We start from the raw sequence: 16,482 nt of genomic DNA on the forward strand, positions 1-16,482 counted from the left end.
TTCACCCCTCTTTATTTTGCCTATTTGTTTATTTTCTATTTATGTTGGTTTATTTTATATAATTCCCTTATTTTTTATTAAGGCAAAATTAGGTTTTGAAGGGACCCAGAACCCTTTACAAGAAAATTACATAAAATATATCATTAAAGCCCAACAAAATAGAATAGACCCAAAAAAATAGGACTGATAGAAAAATAGGACAAATAGAGAGAAACCCAAGCCAACACCATCAAAAAGCCAGTAAAACGCTAGTAGAAGAACACAACAACACCAACAAAAGAAACAACACTATCCCAGGATCTTTAAAGTTTCAAAAACTTTAGCTTTAATTCAATTCATCTCGTGGGCCACATCCTTAAACTCTAGGATGTCTTAAGATAGATTACCAGTCTTCTTATTCATACTAGCCCTAGTTCTCTTGCTCAGACCTGAAGTATCCTTAGTACCTAGATCTTTATCCTGGTCTAGGTCAACAAAAACCCTATCCTGGTGATGTTTTTCAATATTGACCACCACAGTGCTCATATTAACAGTCATAGATTTAACAAATTGGTGAGTATGCTCCATAATTTTTTGTAGGCTAGTCTCACATTTATTGATCCTTTGTTTTTCTCCCCTAAACTTGTTATCATGCCCATCCTTTATCTTTTCAATTGCTTCCACATTCTTGGTTAAACAATCTACCATCATTTTCTTCTCATCTTCATTCCAAAGGGAACAAACAAACATCCCTTGAGGCTTCTCCTTCACAACAACATAATGCATGGTCTCATAAGTAACCTACAATTTTTGCCCCATATCCTCCTTCACGTGTAAGTCTTCAAACTTAGAAGAAATGGCTCTTTGTTTGAGGTTGAGGCTTTTAATCTCATAAAAATCCCATCTAAAGACTCTAAAGAGATACACAACACTATTGTTTGTGGTCTCCAAAACCCCAAAACCAATCTCCTCCTTGAACTAAAAGTCTTGAAAGCTCAAGTCCACAAATGCCTGAGAATTCCCTTCCTTGTCATGATGACAAAGAGATTCCTTAGAGTAAAGAGGGGAGATAGGAACATCATGCTCCTAGGAACTATCAAAGATCACAAGGGCATAACCTTTCCCTTTCCCCTTGACTTTATTCACAAAATTAGATCCCCCTACCAAAGGAGAACCCATGGCCTTCTTAGTGTTAGACAGTTCCAATAATCGGAAGACAACTGAGAGGGTGGGGTGAATCAATTGTCACCAGATTACCAAAACCTTAAGAAATTAAAAATTTAATACCAGAACCCAAAAGATCAATACCGAAATGCATAAACCAAATACCAGAATAGAAGATAAACCAATTAAGTATAAACAACAATTAGAGAATAAATACCATCGACATGACACCAAGATTTATACTTGGAAAACCTAGTAAAGGGAAAAACCATGATGGAAGCCTACCCACAGTTAGATAATACTTCTACAGTAAGTATGTGAATTACAATTGAGGGGCCTGCACTTGTAGGAAGGCCAACAACCTAGAGCACACTGCTCATCACAAAAGGAGTCTCACTGACTACATAGAAATACAGACTACAATCTAGAAGAAGGAATGAACTGCAAAGATAGCATCTCCTATGCCTGAATACAGTTCCAGTTAAGCTCAATACTTGAGAACTAAATCCTCTTACATAAACCCAATTCTATCACCAATGATCAACCAAATCCTTTTCTTGAATGATTATTACATTATTCGCTCCTTACATATCCATATCCCATGCCATGTGATCTACAATGAGATATCACATCATATATATACAAACCCTCGACCACAAACAATAAGGTCGGCCACCAGACAATTAAACAATTACATAATTACAAAACATGTTGGCCTAACACCAAACAAATAATATCCAACCCATAAGACATCCCAAAAACACATTGAGAAGTCCAATCAATGCATTACATTAAGCTGGTCCATAACCTAGATAATATTGGGACCCAACATAGGTCCATACACGCTAAGGCAATGATCCCAATCAACTAAGTCTTGAAGAGGATCAGCATCAGCATCTTGAATCTTCACTAGAAGCTACACCAATGTCACTTATGGATATCATTTGAGATCTTGAACAAAGCTCTATCAGTGAAACCCTCGCCGGAACAACAAACCAAGCTTGCTAGCATATATGATAGCATCCAATCATCAAATCAAAACCAACTAACTGAACATGAATCTGAGTGGCATGAATAAGATAATTCCATAACCCAAACATACTGGAGCATACTAGATCATGATGATCCAATCCAACTAGAAACCCAACAACCTATCGGGACTAGAAGGATACCGATAAAGCAACCAAAATAGCAAGTGTTGACATCAATGACAAAACATCAATGCAACACATAATCAATTCCTCTAAATTGCCAACAATCTCCCCCTTTGGCATTGATGGCAACACTAGATGTGAAAAATATCCTAGTGCATGTTGGAATTGCATGAAGATTGAATTAATGAAGTATAGTGTTTTCATTGATGTCATTAATAACCGGTAATGGATTTGTATTGCAACCGGTAGTGACAATGCACTAGTAGTTTTTTTTATATTGTTTAAACCAATTAATTTAGTGAATGGTTTATGAGTTGGGATTAAGTTTGGTGAAATTTTAGTTTGTTTTATATCTACTGATTCACCCCCCCTCTCATTAGTTGATCAAATCCTTATTGATTCATCATATCATCAATTGGTAATAGATCATTTCAGGTCCTCTTGTGTTTAAGCCTAATAGCTTGAGGAAAAGATCTAGGAGAACATGATGAAGAAAGAAGGTCTGAAGTTAAATTGGGAAAACTATAGAATCTTGAGTGATAGGATGAAGATCTATATCAAAATCTTAGGAAGTCAATATTGGGAACATGTTGTTACTAAAAAAAACTTGCCTAGTGGGATTTTATCAGACGATCAAAAGAAGGAGCAACAGGAGAACAATCAAGCATTGGAGGCCATTATCCGTTACTTGTTTGATTCAAAGTATGTTGTTGTCCATGGTTTGGAGACTGCATTTGAAGTATGGAAGAAACTTCAGGATATCTATAGTGGTGATGAGCATGTTAAGATTGCCAAAGAAGAAACTCTGAGAGGTAAATTTAATGATATGTGGAGGCTGAAGGAGAGAATATTCAATAGTATGGTCACAGGATCAAGGATATAGTTGGTAAGATCAAAAGTGTTTGTGGTACAGTGGAGAATACCACAGTGGTTAGCAAGGTGTTGAGAACCCTTCTACCGGTCTATGCTATCTGAGTTGTAGCCATTGAAGAACTCAAGTCTATTGATAAATCAAAGATAACTCTTGACTCCATCATTGGTAAATTAACTGCATTTGAATTAAATTTTTTTGATGGAAGTGTTTAGAGATTAGAGTCTATATTTAGAGTTTTAGTTTCAAATCCACTAGTAAGGAAAAGCAAAGAAGTTATCCAGAGTCATGAGTCCAGATCCAACAGAGATGTTGATGACGAAGATAGTCTGATTGAGCTTGAAGTATTGTTTTCCAAGTGGTTACAAATAGGTACCACTAAGTACATAGGTAAATTACCTTTGAAGTGTTTTGCATGTAACCGGATTGGACATATTGTTGCTAACTATCCAAATGGAGATAATAAACAAAAACATGAGAAGTATAAGAAGTAGAAAGGAAAAGGTAAAAGAGATTGTCTCATTGTTGTGGATGGAGGAATTACAAATGAGGAATCTGAAGAAGATGCAAATGAGGACATTTTCTTTGTTTCCATTAAAGAAGACACATCATATCAGAAGGAATTAGTCTCTCGCATGGATAGTACTGATGATTGGATTATAGACAACGGTTGTTCACACCACATGACCGGTGACTAGAGTAAGTTTCATACTTTGAAGGAATTTGATGGAGGTGTTGTGAGATTTGGGAATGACTCACTCTGCATGATAAAAGGAAAGGGAACCATCTCTCTTAATGATAAGAGAAGTGCAGATGATGTGTACTATATTGAAGGACTGAAACACAATCTTTTGAGTGTTTCTCAACTCAATGATAGGTTATCCACTAGAATTCAAGAATGGGATGTGAAAAATCTATGTAAGAAAAGGTGAACTGATGGCAACCGACAAGAAAACAAGAGGTAACTTGTTTCATTTAAGTTCTAAAGTCAATAGTTGTTTAATTGCTAAAGTAGAAGATAGTTGGCTTTGGAATTGGAGATTTTGTCATGTGAATTATGATAACATTGTAAAAGTTAGTAAGTCCAAATCAATAAGAGGTTTTCCTCAATTGGACAAATCAATGAATTGTCAGTTAGGGAAGATGACATCCTTAACTTTCAAGAGAAAATCTTTCCCCGCAGAACATTTGCTAGATTTGGTTCATATCGACCTTTGTGGACTAGTAAGGACTAGGAGTATTCAAGGTGATTGATATTTTATGATCTTTACTAATGGTTGCTCAAGAATGATGTGGGTCACATTCTTGAAGGACAAAACATAAACCTTTAGAAAGTTTAAGGAATTTGGAGCCTTAGTTGAAAAGAGAGTGGAAGAAAGATTAAGTGCTTAAGAACTGATCAAGCTGGTGAATTTACTTTAGAGGAATATAATAGATACTGTGAAGACAATGGAATTAAGAGGCAACTTTCTACACCTAGGAAACCACAAAAGAATGTTGTTGTAGAGAGGAACAATCAGCTAGTTGTTGAAGCTTATAGGACTATGCTAATACAAGGAGGTGTAGCTAAGACATTATGGAGAGAAGTTGTCAGCACAACTGTCTACACAATGAACCAGATATTGGTTAAAAGAGGTAAGTATAAAACTCCTTATGAATACTGGTATGGTAGATCACCTAATGTGAGTTACTTTAAGATTTTTGGTAGTAGATGCTTTATCAAAATAGGTGATTATGTTGGTAAGTTTGATGCTAAGAGTGATGAAGGCATATTTATTGGTTACTCCACCAAGAAGAAAGCCTACAAATGTTACAACAACTGGACAAAGAAGATCATTGAAAGTGCTAATGTCTGAGTGGATGAGTTTCCTAAGAAATCAGGAGAAACCAGTGAGGAGAAGAAATAAGAAGAACCTTACATTTTGGTTTTGGAACTAGAACTGATGAAGCCAGAAGTTGGTGAAATGAATACTCCAACACCAATTCAACCTAAACAGGTAGATTCTATGGAAGATGAAGAAAGTGAAGAAGAAGAACCTGAAGACCATGAACATGTTATTCCAAGGTATGTTAGACTCAATCATAATCTTGATCAGATTATTGGAGATAAAAATGCTGGTGTGTTAACTAGAAGAAGAATAAGAGAGAACTCTTGTATGATCTCCACTATTGAGCCTAGAACAACTAAGGAAGCTTTTGGAGATGATCATTGGATCAAGGTTATGGAAGAAGAACTTGATGAGATTGAGAAGAACAATACATGGACACTAGTACCCAAACCAGAGAACAAGAATGTAATAGGTTGTTTTATGCCTCTTTTCTGCTTTATCTTTATTGTTGGAATTGCATGAAGATTGCACTAATGAAGTATAGTGTTGTCATTGATGTCAAAAATAACTGGTAATGGAGTTGTATTACAACCGGTAGTGATGTAGTAATGCAATTGATAGTTGAGAAGTGATGAAACCAGTATTAGTATTTGAGGCATAGTGATCAACCAGTAACCCTAACCTATTGATATGTCAAACCCTAACTGAATGAGCCTAGTGAATCAGTTGTGTTGATCTATGATTGAATGGTGATTGAAGATGGAGATGCCCCGTATGCATGATGCACGTGACGAGTTTCAATGTGGTTTTGGTGTGTAGAGAGAATGGTTTTATCTTGGGACTAAACAAATGCATAGCATGAAGTGAATAATACTTGATGAGTTACAGGACCTAATGTGTGGTGATCCAGGAGTGGTAAAAGTTGTCTTGAACAATTGGCAACTGATTGCTATGTAATCCAACAGTCAATTTTGCACCGATATGTTTGTAATCTCTACGAGATCTTAGGTTTTGTGATGTATTACTGACCTATTGTATTTCTTTTTAAGGTCGATGAGTTGTTTGTAATTGTGTTGGCAATTTGGTTAAGTGTGGTACTGTGATTGAATGTCGAACCAGAAGGAGTGTCTACAAAATGTTTTTAAGGTAGATAGAAGCATAAAAGGATCTAACTAAGCAAGATAGTGCTATTACCAGATAAGCAAAAACCTTGTTGTTCTCTAACAATTACAACAGTTAAATCCCCTAACCAAGTAAGCTTTAATAGGCTTGGTGCTTTCTAAATCCTCTAACTAGGTGATCCATTAGCTTGGATTTGAAATCCTCTATCGAGGTTACTCCTAACAGGGTATTTCCTTTAACAGGGTATTGTAGTCAATCTCTTAACCGGGTGGTCCTTAACCAGATCTATTTCTAACAGGATATTTTTTTGCAAAGCTTCTAACAAGGCTTGGCTCCTAACAGGGCAAGCTTTAGAAGAGTTTAAAATACTTTTGGGTATTCATCCCCATTATGGTTTTTCTCATTTCGGTTTCCACATCAAAAATCATTGTGTCAACTAGTGAATGATTTTTTCGTTATGTTTTGAAATGGTTGGTATGATTAACTAGTAAAGCCACTTAGATATGATTAGATGACCGAAAGTGATCTAAAATGAGTTATTACTGATGTTAGTAAAGTGGTTTAATATTTTGGTTAAACGGTATGTGATTTTTAGATCCGTTACATTGTATCATTGATGTTCTAGTCAATCGTTAAGCTTGACATCGCAGTAAGAGTTTTTGTTACAATGTTTAAATTGATTAGTTGAGTGAATGGTTTATGAGCTGGGATTAAGTTTAGTGAAATTTTAGTTTGTTTTGTATCTACTAATTCACCCCCTCCTCTCAGTAGTTGATCAGATTCTTATTGATTCATCATATCATAAGTGCCAAGAAATGCCAAACAAGTCTCCCCCAATGGAAGACAACCAACAATCTCCCACACAAAGATATAGCAATGAAGTTTTGAAACAAAGACCAAACTCGCCCTGTGAATGATATCACTGTAAAGCTCTATTTTTCACATATATCTCTCCCCCTTTGACATCAATGCCAAAATTATAACATAAATATCAAAGAAAAAATACAAACCACTGAATCATAAGGCTAACTACTCCCCTTGAGTAGTAGCATCCCTACATCAATCTATAATGAATGATATCTCTGATAAAGCATACTGAACTAATACCAAATAATAGCAATCAGTTCTCTACTGGAGGGGCAGAAATCCCTAATTTGTCTCTCAGGTACTCAAATGATTCTTTAGGTGAAGGTTTAGTGAAAATATCTCCAATCTTCTCTTTAGTGTTCACATAAACTAGTCTAACTTCATTTTCTTCCACCTTCTCCTTCAAAAAGTTATACTTGATAGATATATGCTTTGTCTTAGAGTGAAATATAGGATTCTTTGATATGTCAATAGCAATAGAGTTATCATAGTGAATAACTACCGATCCAATGCAATGCACTTTAATATCCTTCAACATTTGCTTCATCCATAGAACTTATGTACAGTTAGTAACAACAACAACATACTCAACTTTAGTAGTATATAAAGAGGTACATGATTGTTTCTTGTTGATCCATGAAACCAACTTCTTTCCAAGAAAGAAAGCTCCACCAGAAGTAGTTTTTTGGTCATCAACATCACCTACCCAATAAACATCTGTATATGCACATAAAGTAAAGTCATCATCCTTAGGGTACCACAAACCATATTCAGATGTACCTTGCAAATATCTAAAATTTATTTTCACCACATGTTGGTATTTTGGTATGGTTTTGTCATTGATGTCAACACCTACTAAAACACTAGCATTTTGGAGATCCAACAGCATTCACTGGCAAGCAAGTAACTACTACACAGTTACTGGTATATGGTTCACTAGTAGGATATAATGATCATTAGCACTTGGAATGATATGGAAGACACCTAGTAATGTCGAAGATATCATGTGGACACTTTGTTTTGAAGAATTAATCATTGGTATATTCATATTTGCATATTTGCTTTTACCGGCAAATAGGTCCAGGGTTACCTAGGGTTACACCGACAGGTTTATCTTTTCTAGATCAGCATGGCACACTATGGAGATGATTAATTATTGTTGTAAATGCTTTAAGCCAACATATTTAATCGGTTATTGCATCGGATATTATATTGTTTATAAAATGCTTTTATTGTAATATCTTGTAGAGCTGACCTACTAAAATTGGTCTTAGGTTATGGTATAAATGTAAGATCTTATTTGTAAGATCGAATGTGGAATGCAAAAAAGAATTGTGAGAAGGTATATGCAAGATTAACTAGAGCAATAAATGAAGACATCATTTGAAGGTGAAGCTAGGTTTTTGTGAAAGCATATCAGCATTACACCGGTACTGAATCTAGCATATGAAGATGCTATTTTGTGCAGTACATTCTTATTGGATTTAACCATCCAACTGTAGTCAGTGTGACTCCCATTTTGTGATTGAGCAGTGAGCTCTAGGTTGTTGGCCTTTCTACATGTGCAGACCCCATTTATGTACACTTACTATCTGTAGTAGTATCATCTGATTGTGGGTAAGGTTTTTCATCATGGTCTTTCCCCTTATAGGGTTTCCACGTACAAATATTGGTGGTATTAAGCGTTAAGTTGGTTAAGTTGTTTTTGGTTTGAATTTGTTTGACAACTGATTCACCACCCCCCCCCCCTTCTCAGTTGTCTCTAGGACCTAACAATTGGCATCAGAGCTTAGTCCTCTTTTTGCAAAAGTTTAACAACATGAGGAGATCAAATGTCTACTAATTATTTCAAGAAGGACAGTCCTAAACTTGATGGAACCAACTATGGGATATGGAAGATCAGGATGGAGACACATCTGAGTTGCATTGGTAAAGACATCTGGGAAGTTACAAAGAATGGTTATACTGCTACTGTAGCTGGTCAGCCCAGTACAACTACCTTAGCTAAAGATGAGGAGAATGATTGCAAAGCAAGAGAAGCACTTTTGAGCACATTATGAGATCAAAAAATCATGGGACTATCAGATAGGTCTACTGCTAAAGCTATTTGCGATCATTTGGAAACACTGAATGAAGGAGATTCCATAGTCAAGATTGCAAAACTTGAGAGCTTCCGAGTTAGGTATGAACATCTAAAAATGGAAGAAGATGAAAGGATTTCTGCTTTTATGGAAAGAGTAAATGAAATTGTTTTGGGTATTAAATGTTGTGGAGGAACCTTAAGTGAGGATGAAATTGTTTCAAAAAATTTAAGAGGATTGCCACCTGCATATAAAATGAAGGTTATTGCTATAAATGAGTTGAGAACAATGCCTAATACATCAGTAACTAGGGATACATTGATTGGAAAACTTTCAGCTTTTGAAATTGAGGAATTTGGTCCTGTTGCTACTATAAAGATAGATTTGGCCTTTAAAGCATCAACATCATCCACTCCATCATTTGATAAATCAGATTGGAAAGCCTTTAATGCAAAAGAACTTGAAGAAACTAGGAAGGAGAATGAATAACTTGAAGAACTTTAAGCAATATTTGCAAGGAAAATGCCTAAAGGTCCAGTTGGAAGTAAGTATGAAAGTAAAGCACCCTTTAAATGTTTTAACTGCAATAAGATTGGTCACATGGCTTCAAGATGCCCTGATAGACATGCTAGACTAAGAGAAGAAGCTAGAAGGACATACAAGCCTAATCCTGAATATCAAAGATACAGATTTAAGAAGAACAAAGAAAAATCTTGTTACATTGTTGATGAAGGTGTTACTAATGATTCTGAAGAGGATCCGACAGACAATGGATGGGTTTTTGTTTCTATAATAGAAGATCAACTGGAACCTACTACTCAACTGGTAGAACAAGCCCTAGCAGCTAAAGTTGAAGTAAAAGATGAATGGATCATTGACTCATGATGTTCACATCATATGACAGGACACAAAGGTAAATTTTTGAACTTTCAAGAATACAATGGAGGTTTAGTAAGATTTGGAGATGACAAAGCCTGTACAATCAAAGGTAAGGGTACAATATCTCTTGATGGTAAGCATAGCACTGACAATGTCTACTATGTTGAAGGATTAAAGCATAATCTTTTAAGTGTTGGTCAATTGGTTGCGAAAGGATTTCAGTTACAATTTAAGAACAGAAAATGCAAAATCATGAATAGAACTGGTTTAGAAATTGCAATTGGTAATCAAACTAGAGGTAATATCTTTCATTTGAATAACAGTGAAAAGGCATGCTTGATTGCACATATAGATGAAAGTTGGTTATGGCATAAGAGACTCTATCATGTAAACTTTGATTGCATGGTAAAAATCAGTACTTCTAAGGTAGTTAGAGATCTACCTAAAATTGTCAAACCTCAGAATACAATTTGTAAGGAATGTCAATTTGGAAAACAAGTTAGAGCTAGTTTCAAAAGTATTCTAGAAAAGTCCAATAATGCTCTTGATTTGATTCACACTGATTTATGTGGTCCAACTAGAACTAAAAGCTTTCACGGTGATAGATATTTCATGCTAATTATTGATGATTATTCTAGAATGTGTTGGGTTACTTTTCTCAGAGAAAAATCAGAAGCACTTGGAAAGTTCAAACTGTTCAAAGCAATGGTTGAAAATGAAATCAGTAAGAAAATCAAATGTTTAAGATCAGATCAAGGATGAGAATTCACATCTAAAGATTTTAATACATTTTGTGAAGTGAATGGAATCAGAAGATAGTTATCAGCACCTCGGACACCACAATAGAATGGAGTTGTTGAAAGGAAAAATAGAACTATCTTGGATGCAGCAAGAAGTATGTTATCTGAAGCAAATTTACCACATGTGTATTGGAGAGAAGCAGTCAGCACAATGGTCTATACATTCAACAAAGTTCACATCAAAGGTGAAACCGGTAAGACCCCTCATGAACTATGGTTTGGTAATACTCCTACTCTTAAGTATTTCAGAATTTTTGGAAGTAAATGTTATATTAGAAGAGATGAGTATATTGGCAAAATTGATCCTAGAAGTGATGAAGGAATATTTCTTGGTTATTCATCTAAGAGCAAGGCATATAGATGTTTTAACAAGAGATTGCAGAAATTGTTGAGAGTACAAATGTTGAAATTGATGAACAATTCAGAGGAACTTCAAGGTATATAGACTTGGAACTGGTAAACAAAACTATGACAAATGAACCTACTCTAAATCCACCGGTATAGAATGAAGATCCAGTTACCCCGGTACCATCAAAGGATTCCACAGTAATTGAAGAACAACAACAAACTAAGACACCCCAATATGTAAGATTGAATCATTCTGAAGATCAGATAATTGGAAATAAATTTAAAGGAGTTGTGACAAGGAAGATTGTCAAATGAAGAGGTATGTCTTATTTCTCAAATTGAACCATCATCTATTAATGAGGCATGTGAAGATAAATTTTGGATTAAAGCTATGGAAGAAGAAATAGAACAAATTGAGAAAAATAACACTTGGACATTAGTTCCTCGGCCTAAAGATAAAAATGTAATTGGAACCAAATGTTTATTTAGAAACAAAATTAATGAAGATGGTAAGGTTGTAAGAAATACAGAAAGACTAGTATGTAAGGGATATTCTCATAAAGAAGGAGTTGATTACAATGAAACCTTTGCACCACTAGCTAGAATTGAGGCAGTCAGATTATAGTTGGCTTTTGTAACACACAAGAACAACAAAGTTTATCAAATGGATATTAAATGTGCATTTTTGAATGGAGATCTGGAAGAGGAAGTATACATTGAACAACCTGATGGATTTTCTTTGACAGATGACAATGATATGGTTTGTAGGTTAAGAAAAGCTCTGTATGGACTGAAACAAGCCCCAAGAGCCTGGTATGCAATATTGGATAAATATCTTTTAAAGATTGGTTTTACTAAAGGAAATGCAGATAGCAATTTATATTACAAAATAACTAATGATGACATCTTGATCATAGAAGTATTTGTTGATGATATAACCTTTGGAGGAGAAGATGGATTATGTAAGAAATTTTCTATTAAAATGCAACAAGAATTTGAAATGTCTATGATTGGAGAAATAAAATTCTTTTTAAGATTGCAGATTTCACAGACTGACAAAGGTATATTTTTGAGTCAATCCAAGTACCTTTGCCTAAGGAGACTTTTGAATATCTCATAGATCAGCTTGGAGTCATACCACCACCAGTAGAGACTTAGACAGTAGATGATTGTCATCAACCAACAGAATTTATAGAGAAATCTTTTACTCTGGTCTTTGATGAGGAAGCTACTTCTTAGGGGGAGTAGTTGGTATATTGAATTGATTGGTATTTTGTATTTAAACTGATTTTTATTATTATAACTTTGGCATTTGATGTCAAAGGAGGAGAGATATCTATGGAAAAACACATTGTCTTTTAATGAGAGATTGGTATTGAAAAACTTTGGATAACACATGTTGCTCCCACGGGGAGAGATTGTTGTTTAGGAGAGATTGTTGGTTGTTGGTATTTGGCATTTCTGTTTTAGCACTTTGATGGTTTTTCCATCTTGTGTTACCCTCAATGCCAAAGCGGGAGATTGTTGGTATTTTGGTATGGTTTTATCATTGATGTCAACACCTACTAAAACACTAGCACCTTGGAGATCCAACAACATTCACCGGCAAGCAAGTAACTATTGCACAGTTACTGTTATATGGTTCACCGATAGGGTATAATGATCACTGACACTTGGAATGATATGGAAGACACCTTCTAATGTTGAAGACATCATGTGGATAGTTTTGAAGAATTAATCATTGGTATATTCATATTTGCATATTTGCTTTTACCGACAAATAGGTCTAGGGTTACCTAGGGTTACACTGGCAAGTTTATCTTTTCCAGATCAGCATGGCACACTATGGAGATGATTAATTATTGTTGTAAATTCTTTAATCCAATATGTTTAATTGATTATTGCATCGGATATTATATTTATTGTAAAATGCTTTTATTGTAATATCTTGTAGAGCCAACCTGCTAAAATTGGTCTTAGGTTATGGTATAAATGTAAGATCTTCTTTGTAAGATCGAATGTGGAATGCAAAAAAGAATTGTGAGAAGGTATATGTGAGATTAAGCAGAGCTATACATGAAGACATCATTTGAAGGTGAAGCTAGGTTTTTGTGAAAGCATATTAGCATTACACTGGTACTGAATCCAGCATATGAAGATGATATTTTGTGCAGTACATTCTTATTGGATTTAACCATCCAACTGTAGTCAATGTGACTCCCATTTTGTGATTGAGCAGTGAGCTCTAGGCTGTTGGCCTTTCTGCATGTGCAAACCCCATTTATGTACACTTACTATCTACAGTAGTATCATCTGATTGTTGGTAAGGTTTCCCACCATGGTTTTTCCCCTTATAGGGTTTCCACGTACAAATATTGGTGTTATGTGTTGTGGATGACTTTGTGTTTATGTTTCATGCATTAATCTTTACCGGTATAGCAATTAACTATTAACACTATCTACTAACATACTTAACTGGTTTACCAATATTAAGCATTAAGTTGGTTAAGTTTTTTTTAGTTTGAATTTGTTTGACAACTGATTCACCCCCCCCCTCTCAGTTGTCTCCAGGACCTAACACCGCACTCTCATGATTTTCTCTAGGATCACTTTGATATCTGGATGAAATACAAAAAACATTCATTATGTCAGGCCTAGTCTGAGTCAAGTATAGAAAACCTCCAATCATAGACTTGTATCTTGTAGGATTTACCTTTCAATTTATCACTTTAAACCATAGGAGTACTTTCCTTGTCAATTTATCACTTGTAACCATAGGAGTACTTTCCGGTTTAGAGTCTTCCATACCAAATTTCTTCAATAATTCTCTAGAATACTTAGTTTGACAAATGAAAATACCTTTATCAGTCTGAGTAATCTACAAACCTAAGAAAAATTTCATTTCCCTAATCATAGACATTTCAAATTATTTTTTCATACTCTTAGAAAATTCCATGCACAACATATCTTCACCTCCAAAAATAATGTCATCAATAAAAACTTCAATAATCAATATATCATCATCAGTGACTTTATAATATAGATTATTGTTAGCATTACCTTTAAAGAAACCAAGCTTAAAAAGATATTTATCTAACCTTGCATACCAAGCTCTAAGTGCCTGTTTCAATTGATATAAATCTTTCCTTAACTTGCAAACCATGTTTTTATAATTTGAAATTAAAAAACCATTAGGTTGCTCAATTTAAAATTCCTCATCAAGATCCCCATTCAAAAAGGCACACTTAACATCCATCTGATAAACCTTGTAGTTCTTATGTGTAGCATAGGCACGGAATAATCTTATAGCTTCAATCCTAGCTACAGGTGCAAAAGTTTCACCATAATCAAAATCCTTTATAAACCAATATACATTTATTCCTTACAACTTGTCCATATTAATTCAATCTATTCCTAAAAACCCATTTAGTTCCAACAATATTCTTATTTTTAGGCTGAGGAACTAAAGTCCGTGTTGTATTCTTCTCAATCAAATCTAATTTTTCTTCCATAGCTTTCATCCAACATTCATCTTTACATGCTTGAATTATTAATACTAGTTCAAATTGAGAAATTAAACATACATCATTAGATGCCAATCTCCTTCTTGTCATCACTCCATTGTTCTTATCCCCAATGATCTGATCTTTTGAATGATTCAATCTCACATACCTAGGAGTCTTCTGACTCTCTATTCCTCTTCCTGGTTCTTCAATTACTATTGAATTTTTTGATACTGTCAGAGGAACTAGTTCAATATTCTATTTTTGTAAAGGTATTACCAGTTCAATTATGATCATTTCCACTATTGGTTCTTGCTCATAAACTCTGATTTGACTTTTATTCATCTCATCCACCTTGACATTAGCACTCTTCACAATTCTCTACAATCCCTTGTTATAACATCTATATGCTTTGCTTTCATTAGAATAACCAAGAAATATTCCTTCATCACATCTAGGATCAAATTTGCCAATGATATCATCTCTCCTGATATAACATTTACTACCAAAGATTCAAAAATACTTAACTATAGGTGTATTTCCAAACCATAATTCATAAGGTTTCTTGTCGGTTTCTCCTTTGATATGTACTTTGTTGAATGTATAGACTACTGTGGTCAAAACTTATCTCCAGCAGATATCAGGTGTAATAGTCTCCATCATCATTGTTATAGCAGCATCCAAAATAGTTCTATTCTTCCTTTCCACAACTCCATTCTGCTGAGGTGTCCAGGAAGTAGAAAATTGTCTCCTAATGCCATTTTTCTCACAAAAGTTATTAAACTCACCGGATGTGAATTCTCCACCATGATCTGACCTTAAACATTTAATCTTCAATCATGTCTTAGTCTCAACTTTATCCTTAAAGATTTTAAACTTTTCAAAAGTCTTGGATTTCTCCCTTAAAAAAGTAACCTACATCATTCTAGAATAATCATCAATGATTAGCCTAAAATATCTATCACCTTGAAAACTTTTAACTCTAGTAGGGCCACACAAATCAGTATGAATAAGATCAAGAACATCATTAGATTTGTCTTGTATACTCTTAAAAGAGGTTCTAGCCTATTTTCCCATTTGACATTCTTTACATACTAGATTATAGGGCTTCATAATCTTAGGTATATCTCTAACTGCCTTAGTTGATTTGATCTTTACAATGCAATCAAAATTCACATGACATAGCCTTTTATACCATAGCCAACTCTCATCAATTTGTGCAATCAAACATGTCTTCTCACTGAAATTCAAATGAAATATATTACCTTTTGTCTGTGTACCCATTGCAATCTCCAAACTAGATCTATTAATGATTTTGCATTTTCCATACTTGAAGTGTAATTGGATTCTCTTATCCACCAATTGTCCTACACTAAAAATATTATGCCTTAAACCTTCAACATAATAAACATTGTCAGTATTGTGTTTACCATCCAATGATGTATTCCCTTTTTCCTTGATCATACATGCTTTGTCATCTCCAAATCTAACTAGATTGCCATCAAATTATTGCAAAGATAGAAACTTCCTTTTATCTCTAGTCATATGATGTGAACATCCACTGTCAATTACCCATTCATCCTTATCTTCAATTTTAGCAGCCAGTTTCGAAACATCTTCCTTGATAGCCAAGAACACCCATTCCTTTCCATTGTTGAAACCACTAGTAGAGTCTTGTGTCGGTTCATCATCAGAATCAGTCACACCTTCCTCATCCACTATGTAGCATGATTTATCTTTGTTTTTCCTATACTTGTTTTGATATCCAGGGTTAGGCTTAAAATTTCTTCTATCTCTTTCTTCAAATCTTGAATTCCTTTCAGGACATCTAGATGCAAAATGACCTATCTTATTACATGCAAAACATTTAAAACTGCTTTTTCTT

This window comes from Cryptomeria japonica, chromosome 4 (assembly GCF_030272615.1).
Source record: "Cryptomeria japonica chromosome 4, Sugi_1.0, whole genome shotgun sequence".
NCBI lineage: Eukaryota > Viridiplantae > Streptophyta > Pinopsida > Cupressales > Cupressaceae > Cryptomeria > Cryptomeria japonica.